Raw genomic sequence first — 13,398 nt, 5'->3', positions numbered from 1 at the left:
AGTAGAAGCTACCTCACTCACGGTAGCTTCTGCTTGGGAAGGGGTAAAGGTGTACAGTGTTTCCTCTCCTCTGTTCCAGAATAACCACACAAATTTCTCTCCTTTTAGGGCCATAGATCCAAAGAGACTGAAATTCCTGAAATTGGAATATAGGCAAACTGGTTGTTGCCTGCTTCCCTCATTTCACTGTGCCTTAAGACTCCATCCCCTAGAGTGTTAATCTTGGTGCCATTTGTCCCTATTTGCCTTTTCCTAGGGGCGGCTCAGGTTCCTACCCACAAAGGGAAGATAAGAATTAAATAGTAAAATATTTAAATGTGTAGTCTATCCACGGAGTTGACAGACTCAAAAATTTCTAGTTAATAGACGAGATTGGGTGCGTTCAGGGTAGTATGGCCATAGACTAAAAAAATTTGTTAGTCGAACATTTTCACCAGACTGTATTCTATGTTCATGGTCTAACTAGTGACATATAGACAAAGATCATATTTTCCTCCAGGATGTAACTCTCCCCCTCTCCCATGCATCCCACATGTATGTGCATTCAGCTTTTCAAAAAATTTTTTATAATTTTTATTTATTTATTTGAGAGAGAGAGAGAAGGCACTCACAAGCAGGGGGAGTGGCAGAGGGAGAGGGAGAAGCAGACTGAGGGACTCGATCCCAGGACCTTGAGATCAGAACCTGAGCGGAAGGCAGACGCTTCACCTACTAAGCCACCCAGGGGCTCCTCGCATTCAACTTCTTTATGGTGGAAAAGTAGGCAATGTCTCATTCATTCGTTTATTCATTTATTCATATAAAATGTTTGAGCACCTTTAATAGCCAGTTCCTCTACTAGGACCTGGAATTATAGCAGGAGATAAGTCAGAGGGTCTTTACCTTCATGAGGCTCCTAACGAATGTCCTATTGGAAAATAGATTGAAATCTCTATTATCTCTACAGCACATCTCAGTTGGCTTTTGTTTTGCCTCTGTCCTCAGTTGTGGCAGTCCTGTGGGTCTGAGCAGCTGCGGCGGGGATGACCACACCTCTACCCTGGCTCAAGTCTTCCAGGCACCTGGAGAAGCCACGGGGTTTCCGGGGGGCTTCCATTTCCACGACCGTATTATGAACGAGCCGGTGCCCACCCACGCTACGAGGGCTTTACTGTTGACTTCCAGTGTCACAGCTGTTCTAGGAAGCACCTGCGGGGCTTTTGCCCATTAATGTTTCATGCCCTCTGTCTGTCCATCCACTGTCCAAGGGGGACCACCTGCTCGGAGGTGGTGTGCTCGGCCTGCGGGTGGAACCCGGGCTTCCCTCTGGCGTCTTGTTTACAGAGCTTCGTCTGCTCTCAGGTAAGAGGAGAGCACCAGGTGCTGGCTGCTCTTAGTCCACTCTGCAGCGAGCTCTGGGAATTTTCCTCTGTGAGAAAAGGGGCTGGTTGGCAGCCTTCGCCTGTGATCCCTCTGCTGTCCCTTCCAGGGTCAGCTGATGCAATTAGGGCCTTTTGATTTCCTTTTCCTTTATCTTCTCTGACACGGAACCACTAGGGAAAAGAGGCAAGAAACTTTCAGGTTATCCCAGGCGACTGAGAAATACTGACAGAAACAAAAATATTAGACTTGTTGAATCCTGGGACCCGAATCGCAGCGATATGCTAATGCTCATGAATACATCATGCATATGTAGATTTGTGTGTACGCTTGCGGATGTGCATTTTTCTCCCCAAAAGTTTGTACCAGATAGGAAAGAATAATAGTGCCTTTGCATTAACTTTGTTTTACTGGATAAAAAGCAAAAACACCATGCCTTTTGGGGGAGGATTTTGTGGGGAATCTAGTATTCTTTTTTATATTCTTTTTTATACTCTCATATTCTCATTTTTCTCTAACCCTTTCTCTTGGGAAATGTAGTGGGATTAGGGTAGCACTGCACATGTTGGTTGAGTACTGTACTCCAACTTTCTAGTCTATTTCGTTGCCTTCTAGTATATTCCACCACAGAAAGTGTGTGTTTCTTTTTCACAACACAGTCTAGTCTTACATAGGGAGAGCATTATTTCTATCATTAAGACGTTAACTCCGTCTCTCCTTGCTATATAATAAAGTTAACATTACTTCTCTAAAGAGATTGGATTCTTATGCCTATTTACCTTACAAAAGCCTTCAAGGAGCTGAGAACAGCTCTGTGAGCCATCTGAAACTAGCTGGGCCAACCTTAAATGGATTATTTCTGACTCAATTTTCTCCTCTGATGGAAGGAGCATCGACGCTCTGTAAACACTACCAAGAATCCTTAAATTGTGGACACATGTACATGTATAAATGGTGTATTTATTTGTTTGTTTATTTGTTTTAAACATCACAAATAAGATTTTTTATTTGTCACCATTAAATGTCTGAATTTTAAACAGATTCTTGGACTGGTGGCTCATATCCATCAGCTTGTTCAACTTATTTTTAAATATTTTATTTATTTATTTGTCAGAGAGAGAGAAAAAGAGAGCACAAGCAGGGGGAGCAGCAGAGGGAGGGGGAGAAGCAGCCTCTCTGCTGAGCAGGGAGCCCGATGCGGGACTCGATCCCAGGACTCTGGGATCATGACCTGAGCCGAAGGCAGATGCATAACTGACTGAACCTCCCAGGTGCCCCTGTATAAATGGTTTAAACAAATTCATCAATTTGTCTCATTTGTTTAAGCTGGTAAAATACATACTTAGGTAAGAACATATACACTTTGATTCCCCATGCAATTGGTTTGGAATCCAGTCATTTAAGGGAAAACATGGATGTGGTTGCTTGCTATGGGAGAGGCGGGACGAGTCACTACGAACTCGGCTCTTCCCTCTTTGGCGGTGGTCGCAGCTGGTATTAGACGGTCCAAAGTGATTCAGGTGGTCAATTACTGTGACTTTCCATTTCTAAACTGTTCGAAAAGCAAAGCCTGAAAAATTGCCCTTAAGAATTATCAAGGGATCCTTTTCACCAGTCTTTAGGGATCTAGTAGAAAAAGCCCTGAGAAAACTGGTCTCACAGAGGCCACTGTGCCCGATTATTAGCTTCACCTGGAGGAAGAGAGCATCCGTCTTGAATAATCAGGTAAGGTGCCATGTGGGATCATTTAGCTGAGTGGTATGCAGTCACTCTCTGTTCCGTGACACTTTAATTTCTGGAGCTGCAGTTGTCTTACAAGTAACTATGGCAACGGACACCGTGCCGACAAGCTCTGTGCCTACCATTATTAGAGATGCTACCGTCTTGTCAACTACAATTAACTGGGATTCCCACCCACCCCCCACCCCCCAGCCCCCCGGATTTGTAAGGCAATTGCACTCAGCATTTCCAGAGCGCAAATCGAGACATTTTGGATTTGGGCAAAAAAACAGACTTCATTTTAGAATCATGGCATTTACTCAGGCAGCTGGGGAGAGAAAATGCAAACGAGGAAGCATCAGCCTGGTGGGCCTTCTTTTCAGAGAGGGACCTGTCAGTGCTTCCGTGTGTGAAATTCAAGCCTATGGCCCTATGCATATCCATGTGTAGAGAACCAGGAGTTTTTTTCCCTGCAATATTTAGAGAGAAAGCATCCCAGAGAAAATGTTAAATAGTGATATAGTATTTTGGACAGCCCTCAAGATGGCTTTTTCTCAACCTTTCTAATGAGTTGTTTGCAGTTTTATTTCTCCAGGGTTGGTGGTGAAAAGTAGTCTGATTATTTTGACTTTGAAACTCTACTTAACGGTATTCTGATGCGTCAGAATCGGGTAGACAAAGGACTAGGGCTTCGAAAGAGCTGGGCATTGTGGGTATATTTAGTACCATGGTGGGGTTAGGAGGAGAGCTTGCCTTGGTGCCATGTTATGAAGCCCTGAAAGGCACCTGGAAAGAAATTTCAGCAGATTCTGGGTTAGTAAGCATTTATTGGGTGCCCAGATATGGCTTGAAAAGTACTAGCTTTCACATTGATTTCCTCACTGAAGAATTTAGTATCTGTATTAAGGTAAAGAACACTTATGGGGTGCGTGGGGGGCTCAGTCATTAAGTATCTGCCTTTGGCTCAGGTCATGATCCCAGGGTCCTGGGATCGAGTCCTGCATTAGGCTCCCTGCTCAGCAGAGAGCCTGCTTCTCCCTCTCCCTCTGCTGTACTCCTTGCTTGTGCTCTCTCTCTCTAATAAATAGAATCTTAAAAAAAAACCTGCTTACAATTACACTTGCATATGTGTATATGTAAAACATGCGATTATATTTTGTGACCCAAGGAGATAATTAATAAAGGATAAAAAAGAAGTGACATCACCACATTGAAGCTGAATATAATTTGATGCAGGAAAAAAAAACAAAAACAAAAACCAAACCAAACAATGGAAGCAGAGCCCAGCAGATGGTCGGATCATCTGAGCTGGTCCACCCTGGCGGCTGTCACATCTAGGATTTTTATTTTTCTCTACTAATGTGATGGGCTATTTTACCACCTATTCAAGGTGGAAGTTTTTCCAATGATGTTTGTTGCCTGGTGATTGGACTTTATTCAGCCGAACTGTTACTCCAGGAAATTCATACTAGGCCAGTGGCTAATTAAAATCTCAAAGCCTCAGGCTGTGCTTATCACGTACAATCTGATTTCCCCAGAGCTTAGACCTGGGGGTTAGACAAAGTCAGGCATCGAGCCTCATCATACCCAGATCCAAAGACACCCAGAAAGGTCATTATTCTCCTACTATAGAAATTTCCAGAAACTTACTTCTAGACCAGAAGCTAAAGAAAGTCAGGTTCAGAGCCAGAAAACTTGGATTTGGAAACCTGGCCCTAACCCTTGTTCAAGGTATGGCTAGGGACAGATTGTCTCATCAATTTCTCATTTTCTAACTTCATTTTGAAAGATGTTATAATAAGGTTGATGGAAGTGTAAAATGAGATACAGTAGGTGTGAGATTTCTATACATTCTAAATGCTTTAGTAAAACTCACAAACTCACTATTGGAAAGCATTAGAAAATATAATCTTGGGGCCCCTGGGTGGCTCAGTTGGTTAAGCCTCTGACTCTTGGTTTTGGCTCAGGTCATGATCTCATGGGTCGTGAGATCAAGCCCCATGTCTGGCTCTGCGCTCAGCGGGAAGTCTGTGTGAAGATTTCCTCCCTCTGCCCTTCCCCCCACTCACGCTTTCTCTCTCTCTAAAATAAAACAATAAATCTTAAAAGAAAAAAAAAAGAAAGTATGATCTTGAGGTTGGAAGAAGAAAAAGGAGCCAAATGATTGGTATTAGGATAAATACCTTTGTAATGTGTTCTTGGGCCAGCTACATACAATGAAGACAAAGCATAGCAGCCTTATTCCACATTCTGCCAGTTGGGGTTTGGGGGAGGAATTTGAGAAGAAGGATAGAAGGATGTGTATATAGTCAGGAGTGTTTTAATACATTTTGATGTTTTTGGCATAACAGCATATTGGGTGGAGTGACGTAGCTCTCCAGGTTGGATAAAGGGAATGATAATGACACTACCATTTTTTGAGCATCTACCATGGGATAGGCACAGTGAAAAACGCTTTACAAACGTTCCCTTGTTTGTAACAACAATAAATCGACATAGATGAACTCTTACTACCCTAGTCCACATGTGAGGAGACTGGCGTATAGAGAACTTCACTCACTTGCCCAGGATTCACCTGATCCTCCCATAAACATACTTTGAATTGAACAGAGTAAAATTATTACTTGATTTATATAAGATAAATGATGTATTTATTTATTCATTTACTACTAATAATTCCTGCAAGTTTCTGTGCTAGTACCTGGGGATATAAAAGTGAGCATCTTGGCCACTGGCAGCTTCTAGTCTCCTGGAGAAGACTGATAAATATGAAATAAATACTTAAATATTAATTGGTTAATTTTTTTGATTAAATGCAAGTGTTGGGGTGCCTGGGTGGCTCAGTCGGTTGGGCGTCTGCCTTTGGCTTTGGTCATGATCCCAGGGTCCTGGGATCGAGCTCCGCATCTGGCTCCCTCCTTAGCGGGGAGTCTGTTCTCCCTCTGCCCTGCCCCTCTCTTGCTTCCTGTCTCTCTCAAATAAATATATAAAATATTAAAAAAAATAAATGCAACTGTAGTAAGTGCTGCACAAGAGCGTGTGTAGAGAGGGTGGTAACGTCGCCAAAGGGATGATGATCACTTCTTCCCTTGGGGAAGTGACACTGCAGAGGATTCTTGGATTGGAGTGGCCAGATGAGCACACACACATAAAATGTCCTCCTTTCTCCCCATGGCCACATTTTATAACCAGTTCTTCAAATCTCAGCCCAAATGCTACTTCTCAGTACTCTCCCAGCAGGACACAACCTCCTCCTGTGAAGTCCAATAATTATCTCATCCACAGCAAACATTTATTGTTTACCTCCCATGTACCGAATGTCCTAAATGCTTTCAATGGGTAATGCATCTGACTCTCACAACAACCTCTAGATTGTTACTATTGTTGTGACCATTTTGCAGATGAGAAAATTGAGAGAATTAAAGTAACTTGCCTGTAGTCACACCAAACAAGATATAAATCTGGACAGCTGTGCGCAACCCAAGAGAAAATGGTCATGACCACTTGTCTATGCAGGTTCTAGCTCTGCTGCTCGTGGGACTGGCTTTCTAATGGGCGTTAAACTAATTTTTGGAGGTGTTATCTTCCTCATTGGACTTTAAGCTCTTTTTGATGTATAATTCACATACCGCAAAGTAAACGGATTTTAAGCCATTAGACATACCCTCCTCCTCCATTTCACCACAAGGAACTACCCTTCTGATTTATATTGTCGTAATTCATTTGTTTTCTCACGTAGAACATTGTATAAATGGAATCATACAATATGCATTCTTTTTTGTCTGGTTCCCTTTGCTCAACACAAGGTTTTTAAGATTCATCTACTCTGTTCCTTTTTATTGCTAGTAGTATGCTATCTGCGAGGTCTTTAAAGACAGGGCCTGCCCATCTTTATACCCAGCATTGTACTTAGAACCAGGGTGATATTAGAAATATTTATCAACAGGGATGGTGCGGGCACCTAACAGAGCAGACGTGGCCTGAGGGCTGGAGCAAGGTCCTGTGCCAAAGATGAACCCTTGGTCAGTGGACTGTGGAAAGGTGGGGTCTAGGAAGAGGGGTCATAGCAAAGGGGATGGTTGGCTAGCACGGTAATAAGGTACTTGGAGGCTCAGGACAGTGACTATTTTACCAGCCAGTATGGGAATTTTCACTATTATAACAAAACGGAGACAAGAAATACCAGTGTGTGTTGTTGTATGTCAGCTCTGCTTAGGAAAGTGTCCTATACAAAAAAGACATTTGACGGTATTTGTTTATTGACTGGATGAATAACTACAAATCAAGTGTAAATTCGGGATCCCTGCTTGTATCAGAGTTAGAATTGATCTGTCCTGCAAGTATGTCTAAGCTCTTTGGTTTTATCAGTAGTTGAGTAGTGTAGGTTATTAAAACAATTTCAGAGCTTGTATCTAGGTTGGAGCATTTGGCCCAAGGTTGAGACTTACAGTAACAAAGATTGATAAATGACCAATAAATGCTGCACTATCTTAACTGAGTTCCCAAATATGAACAATTTTTTTTAAAGATTTTATTTATTTATTTGACAAAGAGAGACGCAGTGAGAGAGGGAACACAAGCAGGGGGAGTGGGAGAGGGAGAAGCAGGCTTCCCGCTGAGCAGGGAGCCCGATGTGGGACTCGATCTCTGGACCCTGGGATCATGACCTGAGCCTAAGGCAGGCGCTTAATGACTGAGCCACCGAGGCGCCCCCCAAATATGAACAATTATACCTGAAACATGATGGAGAGGAGCCGGACATCAGAAGAAGAATGGGTACGCCATGGAGTGAATATGTGGCACATAGTGAAGGCTTGAAAATACTTGTTGAATGAATGACTGTGTGAATGGCTAGTTGTATTGTAAATGTTCAGAAGAGAATGAGGTCGATAGGGGTTGTAAATTCAGAAAAGGCTTCTTGGAGAAAGTGGGTTGAAGGTGGACTGTGTGGATGGGTGGGTGAGAATAGTGGATAGCATACATATGGGTCCTGTAGAGGACACCTGCTACTTTAGCCTGCGCAGCACCCCTTCTTCTTACTTTCAGAGGACTCAACTATACTTTCTCTGTTGCTTTCAGGCTTGGAGGGACTGCCCATCAAGGAACCTTGTCTTCCCTAGACAAGAAGTGAATGGGTGATTCAAGTTACACTGATAAAAAGCTCTCTCCCTAGAATGTGGATATCCCATGGAGTAATGCAGAGGATTCTAGGGTGACCTGATGAACCCTGATGTTAGCTCCCTAAACAGATTGTCCCTTGGTTCCTGCTGTCTAGTTCTTCAGAGCTTCCCTGATTTCTGAAATTTGATCGCTCTGCTTTTCCTTCACTTCTGTGAATTATTCCATAGATTTTCAATATTTTTCTTTTTGTAACTTAATGTAGCCAGAGTCAGTTTCTGTTGCTTGCAACTAAGAAACCCTGATTGATTTAGACATTTTCCAGCTTCCCAGCCCCCACCAGTATTTTAGGATATCCTGGCTGGTCGGCAGCTGAGTACAGAATACTTTTGAGTGTTTACTTTAGAGAATGGAATCCCCTACACTTTCTTACTAGCAGATCATGTGGTCTGGCTATTTGAGTCATACACTGAAATGTCTGGAAATCGAATGTTTCACTTTATGAGTCAGTTTCACGTTTTGTTACACATGACTGTCTACGAGGTTCCATTCAGAAAGCTGCTGTGAAGATTTGAAAATGATATCAATGATCCAGGAGACTCTTGAGATTGAAGACACATATTGACTAAAAAAATGAAGATTCTTACTTTTACAGCGATAGCCAGTGGCTGTCATGTATGTTTGTGTGCGTGTGCATTTGTGGGTTTTAATCTCCTCTCATCTACTAATTTCTTTCCCCCAAAAATGAAATATTTCACTTTCTCTTTCAAGCTCTCTTTACGAAGCTGAACTGTTGCTGTGCTGTTGCACTCCATCTCCCCTTCTCAACCTCCACTAACTTTTCTGTTAGCTTCATGTCTTGCTACTTACTTGGAACACTCCAATGTTTGCCTCTGACGAGTGCTAATTGAACTATACTCTTCATTTTTTCTCATGAATCCTGGGGAGAGTAGCATTGTTCTCCCCAAGGGAAAATGAAAACATGACAGAAGACTGAAGTAGCTATTATGTAAACAAGAGAGGAATGAGAGGACAGATTTCAGTGGCCTTTGTGCAAAAGGAAAGTGGAAGGAGAGCAAGTCAAGTCCAAGCCTGGCCGCGAGGACTAGTCTTTAGCAACAATGGCACCGCATGAGATAAAGGAAGGGCCTGTCTCAAGAGGAAGCGCCCCACGTGGAATGGACTGAACATGAAGTTGCTGTTATCATCCTCTGTGGACTCAGGATGAATGAGAAGGAAGCCCTAAGGGACTTAGAGATGCTATGAATTCAAGAGAATCTGTCTGAAAATCAGTATGATTCTCAGCAGGGGTGCCTGGGTGGCTCAGTTGGTTAGGTGTCTGCCTTCGGCTCAGGTCATGATCCCAGGGTCCTGGGATTGAGTCCCGCATGGAGCTCCCTGCTCAGCGGGGAGTCTGCTTCTCTCTCTCCCGCCCTCCCTACCCCCGCTTGTGCTCTCCCCCCACCCATTCTCTGTCAAATAAATAAATAAATAAAATCTTTAAAAAACTATGATTCTCAGCAATTTTATCCTCTCTCATTGGTTGACAATGAGAGTAAGTGCATATAGCAGATAGAAAATAAGCATAAGCTTGGAGGGTAAAATCTGTCGTTCTGACTTCAAGGTAAGCATCATATCATTTGGTGCTGTGAGAATGAGCTGACATGTCTCATTCATGGCTACTCTTCCCATCATTGCTCTTATTCAAGCTCTCATTATTCCTGGCCTGATTTTCTAATGGTCTCTCTTCTCCTGGTTTCTCTGCTCCCAGAACAAGCAAGACCTGATCATGTCAATCACCTGCTTAAAGACCTTTGATGATGCTCCTTAGTTCATTGGATCAAGCTGGACTCTTTGTTAGGACAGACAAGACCCCACCAATGTGGGCCTCCATATGATTCCCAACTTTGTCTATTGCTATCGGCTTTCCTTCTTCTCTCCCACACTGGTCTACCGGCCATTCCACAGACTCGCCAAGTATTTCAAGGCCTCTGTGACATTGCCCATACTTCTTTCATTTTGGTTTTCTCCTCAAACTTCTTTTAAAGTAATCCCTTAAAGACCAACATTAAATTTCAAAATCTCTGCCCAGCAGAATCTATTGCTTTTTCCTCTGTGCACAATTTTCTTTTGGTAGAACATACATCATATCAGTGCAGTCCAATAGAAATATAACCTGAGCCAGATATATAATTAAAATTTCCCAGTAGCCATATTAAAAAAGGTGAAAAAATGCAAAGTTAATTTTAATAACATATTTTCCTTAACATAATATATCTAAAAATATCATTTCAACATGCAACAGTGCAAAACTTATAAAGAAGATATAACAAGTTCTTTGAGATCTGGTGTGTATCAAACACTTATAGCACACCTCAGTTTAAGTACGTTGCGAGTGCTCACAGCGACATTTGGCTGGGGCTACCATAATGAACAGTCAGCGTTATGTTATAGGTCATTGTATACTGTCTCTCCTCTGGTTCAGTGATGTGTTTCTTGAGGGGTGTGCCTTATTCATTTTTTGATGTCTGATATATTGTCCCATGCAGGGAACATAGCAGTTGAGTAAATGTGTGCTGAGAGGAAAAATAATTTTTTAAAAGTCTTAGAAATCTATGAATGTTAGGCCAACAAATGAATCATTGTATTTCCATTTTTGTCAAATTCCCTTGGTGGTCTCCAGGCGTGCTATAAAATGATGTTCAATAATTCCCTGAAATCAATTGCCAGACAGGCAGTAGGGTGGTATATAATAGGAATGACCTGAAAGGAAGATTAGTTGCACTGTTCAAATTCCATTTGACTGTTGTCAAATTAGCATAATTGTCCGACTACATTATGACTACAATGATTAGACTGTAATTGTATACCTTTTGGGTATTTTTCTCATGACGTTGACCTAGATGAATCAACCATGCACATGTGATCTCATCAGTCATGGAAGGCATCCTTGATTGTGTTCAGAGGAGATGAAAGTGGAAGAAAAAAAAGGGTTAGTTAAATCCAATGTTAATTGATTACTACCTTTTCTGAACTTCTCTAGATTTATAACCCATACCTAGTAACATGTGTACATGGTGCTCCTATGGGTACAAGTCACAAGGAAAAGGTGTGGGATCTCCCATAGCAGTGGCCACATGCCATTGGAAGAGTCTGTTCTTTAATCCTACACTGTTATGAACTTCTCAGTACCGCAGGGAAAGAGTCTGTGGTGGGGACTCTTGGGATTTCAGGCTAAAATTACAGAATACAAAATACTGTAACATGCATCTAATGAATTATGAACAATGTCTCTTTCTTGCCAGAATGAAGTCCTTGAGAATCATTCAATGACTTAAAATACAAATAATGATCGTGTCTAAGAAGATTATCCAAAACAGATGGTTTTGAATGCCTTGGCTAAAGTAAAATCCCATAGAAGATGACATTCAGATGGGACTCTTGTCATGTCTGTCACCATGTTGACCATTCCAGGTGTTTTTGACTTTTCCAGTGTGTTTACATGCTTTAAACCATCATACCATCCATTTGTTAATTCCACAGATATGTATCAAACTATTATTGTCATCACTTGCACTATGATTCACATTGGTCATGGAAACTATTAAAACTATTCTGGCTAATATTTTAGAAGGTATCTGTTATTTTCAACATATAGACATGAACACAAATGATTTCTCTTGTGCTATAAAAGAATCAATAGCGGTAATCAAAGGAAAATCAGTTAAAAAGCGACAACAACATTAAGACTTTGGCTCCCTTCTCTCTTCTCTCTGTGGAAGAAACTCCTGAATGCTGAGAACAGGGACAGACCGAGTCTTGATGGACATTACCTAGTCATGTGGGACAGTTTTATCTCCAGCTATGCAAAAGTATAATTACCTTGGCATATCTCAAACTACCCAACAGAGCAACCCTTACATGTGCTGGGGAAGGGAATAGCCAAACATGGAATAATAATGTTTTATTTTTCAGGCCATTTAAACCCTAACCATTAAAGGAGCACCTGGGTGGCTCAGTCAGTTAAGCATCTGCCATCATGATCCCAGGGTCCTGGGATCGATCCCTGCGTAGCCTCCCTGCTCAGCAGGGAGTCTGCTTCTCCCTCCCCTTTGCCCCCCCTCATACTCTCTCTCTCAAATAAATAAATAAAATCTTAAAAAAAATAAAATCTAACCATTAAGGCAATAATGCATTTCAACATTAAAACATTTTTTTTTAAAGATTTTATTTATTTATTTGACAGAGAGAGACAGCGGGAGAGGGAACACAAGCAGGGGGAGTAGCAGGCTTCCCGCCAAGCAGGGAGCTCGATGCGGGGCTCGATTTGGGGCTCGATCCCAGGACCCTGGGATCATGACTTGAGCCGAAGGCAGACGCTTAACAACTGAGCCACCCAGGGGCCCCATCAACATTAAAACATTTTTAAGTTCAGGTTCAGCCAAAGTACTTGAAGCATGTTATGTTTTAGAATGTCTTTTTTTTTTTTTTTTCCTCTAGACTTAGACATTGATTGTCTGAGTGACATTTAGGTCTTGTCCAAAGATAAATAAGAATCTAAAGGTGATGGGTCATGAAGTGAGTTAAGGGAGCAGCCCACGTGCTCTACCTGACAGGAAAGCCCTCTTGCTTTGTTGTAGAAATGCTGCACATTCCACAGTGTGCGGCTGTGTTGTGTTTGTCCTTCTTCCAAAGACCCCATCCATGTTGTATGGGGTGGGGGTGGAGAACATGGCTCTGGTGTCAGACAGACCTGCAATGGATATGTGGCTTCACTACCTCCTGACCCTGGGATTTGGGGCACAATATTACTACTCGTTAAACAACAATGCTTTTTCTTTATAATGTTCTCTATTCTTTTTAAATTGTGTGTACACATACCACCTCAAATTCAAAGTGAACATTCAAACTTTGAAACATTTTTAGAAAATTTGCTCAATGGCAAATTTAATTTTTTTTTCCAAGACTGTAACAAGGGGAAAAACTTCTACTCCCTTATTGCATGCTGTCAACTTTGAGCTATTTATTAGGCCAACTGACAGCATCACTGGTGTGGCTAATTTGGAATAGACTAAAACCAAAACAGCTTTTGTTTGGGATTCCCTTTGACTTGGGTAATTTCCATTGGGTAAAGTCACATAGTCTTGCGGTTAAGCTCAAGTATGGAACACAATAATAGTTTGCTCCCAATTTTAGAAATGC

The 13,398-nt window shown here is 41.9% G+C and overlaps 1 long non-coding RNA gene across 1 annotated transcript in view; it reads left to right on the top strand.

Moving 5' to 3' along the window:
- The window catches only part of LOC114210875 (uncharacterized), a 33,951-nt gene extending 22,167 nt beyond the window's left edge, over positions 1 to 11,784 (top strand). Inside the window, exons 3-4 of the long non-coding RNA XR_003609597.2 lie at positions 985 to 1,341; positions 11,502 to 11,784. This is a non-coding gene — a long non-coding RNA (uncharacterized LOC114210875). The remainder of the gene's footprint in view (positions 1 to 984; positions 1,342 to 11,501) is intronic.
- Positions 11,785 to 13,398: the final 1,614 nt, after the last annotated feature.

This window comes from Eumetopias jubatus, unplaced genomic scaffold (genome assembly GCF_037043125.1).
Source record: "Eumetopias jubatus isolate StellerSeaLion01/CBP00866 unplaced genomic scaffold, mEumJub1_p1.0 scaffold_3, whole genome shotgun sequence".
Classification (NCBI taxonomy): Eukaryota; Metazoa; Chordata; class Mammalia; order Carnivora; family Otariidae; genus Eumetopias; species Eumetopias jubatus.
Note: the sequence above shows the minus strand (reverse complement) of the source record. Positions and strands in the feature narration are given on the sequence as shown.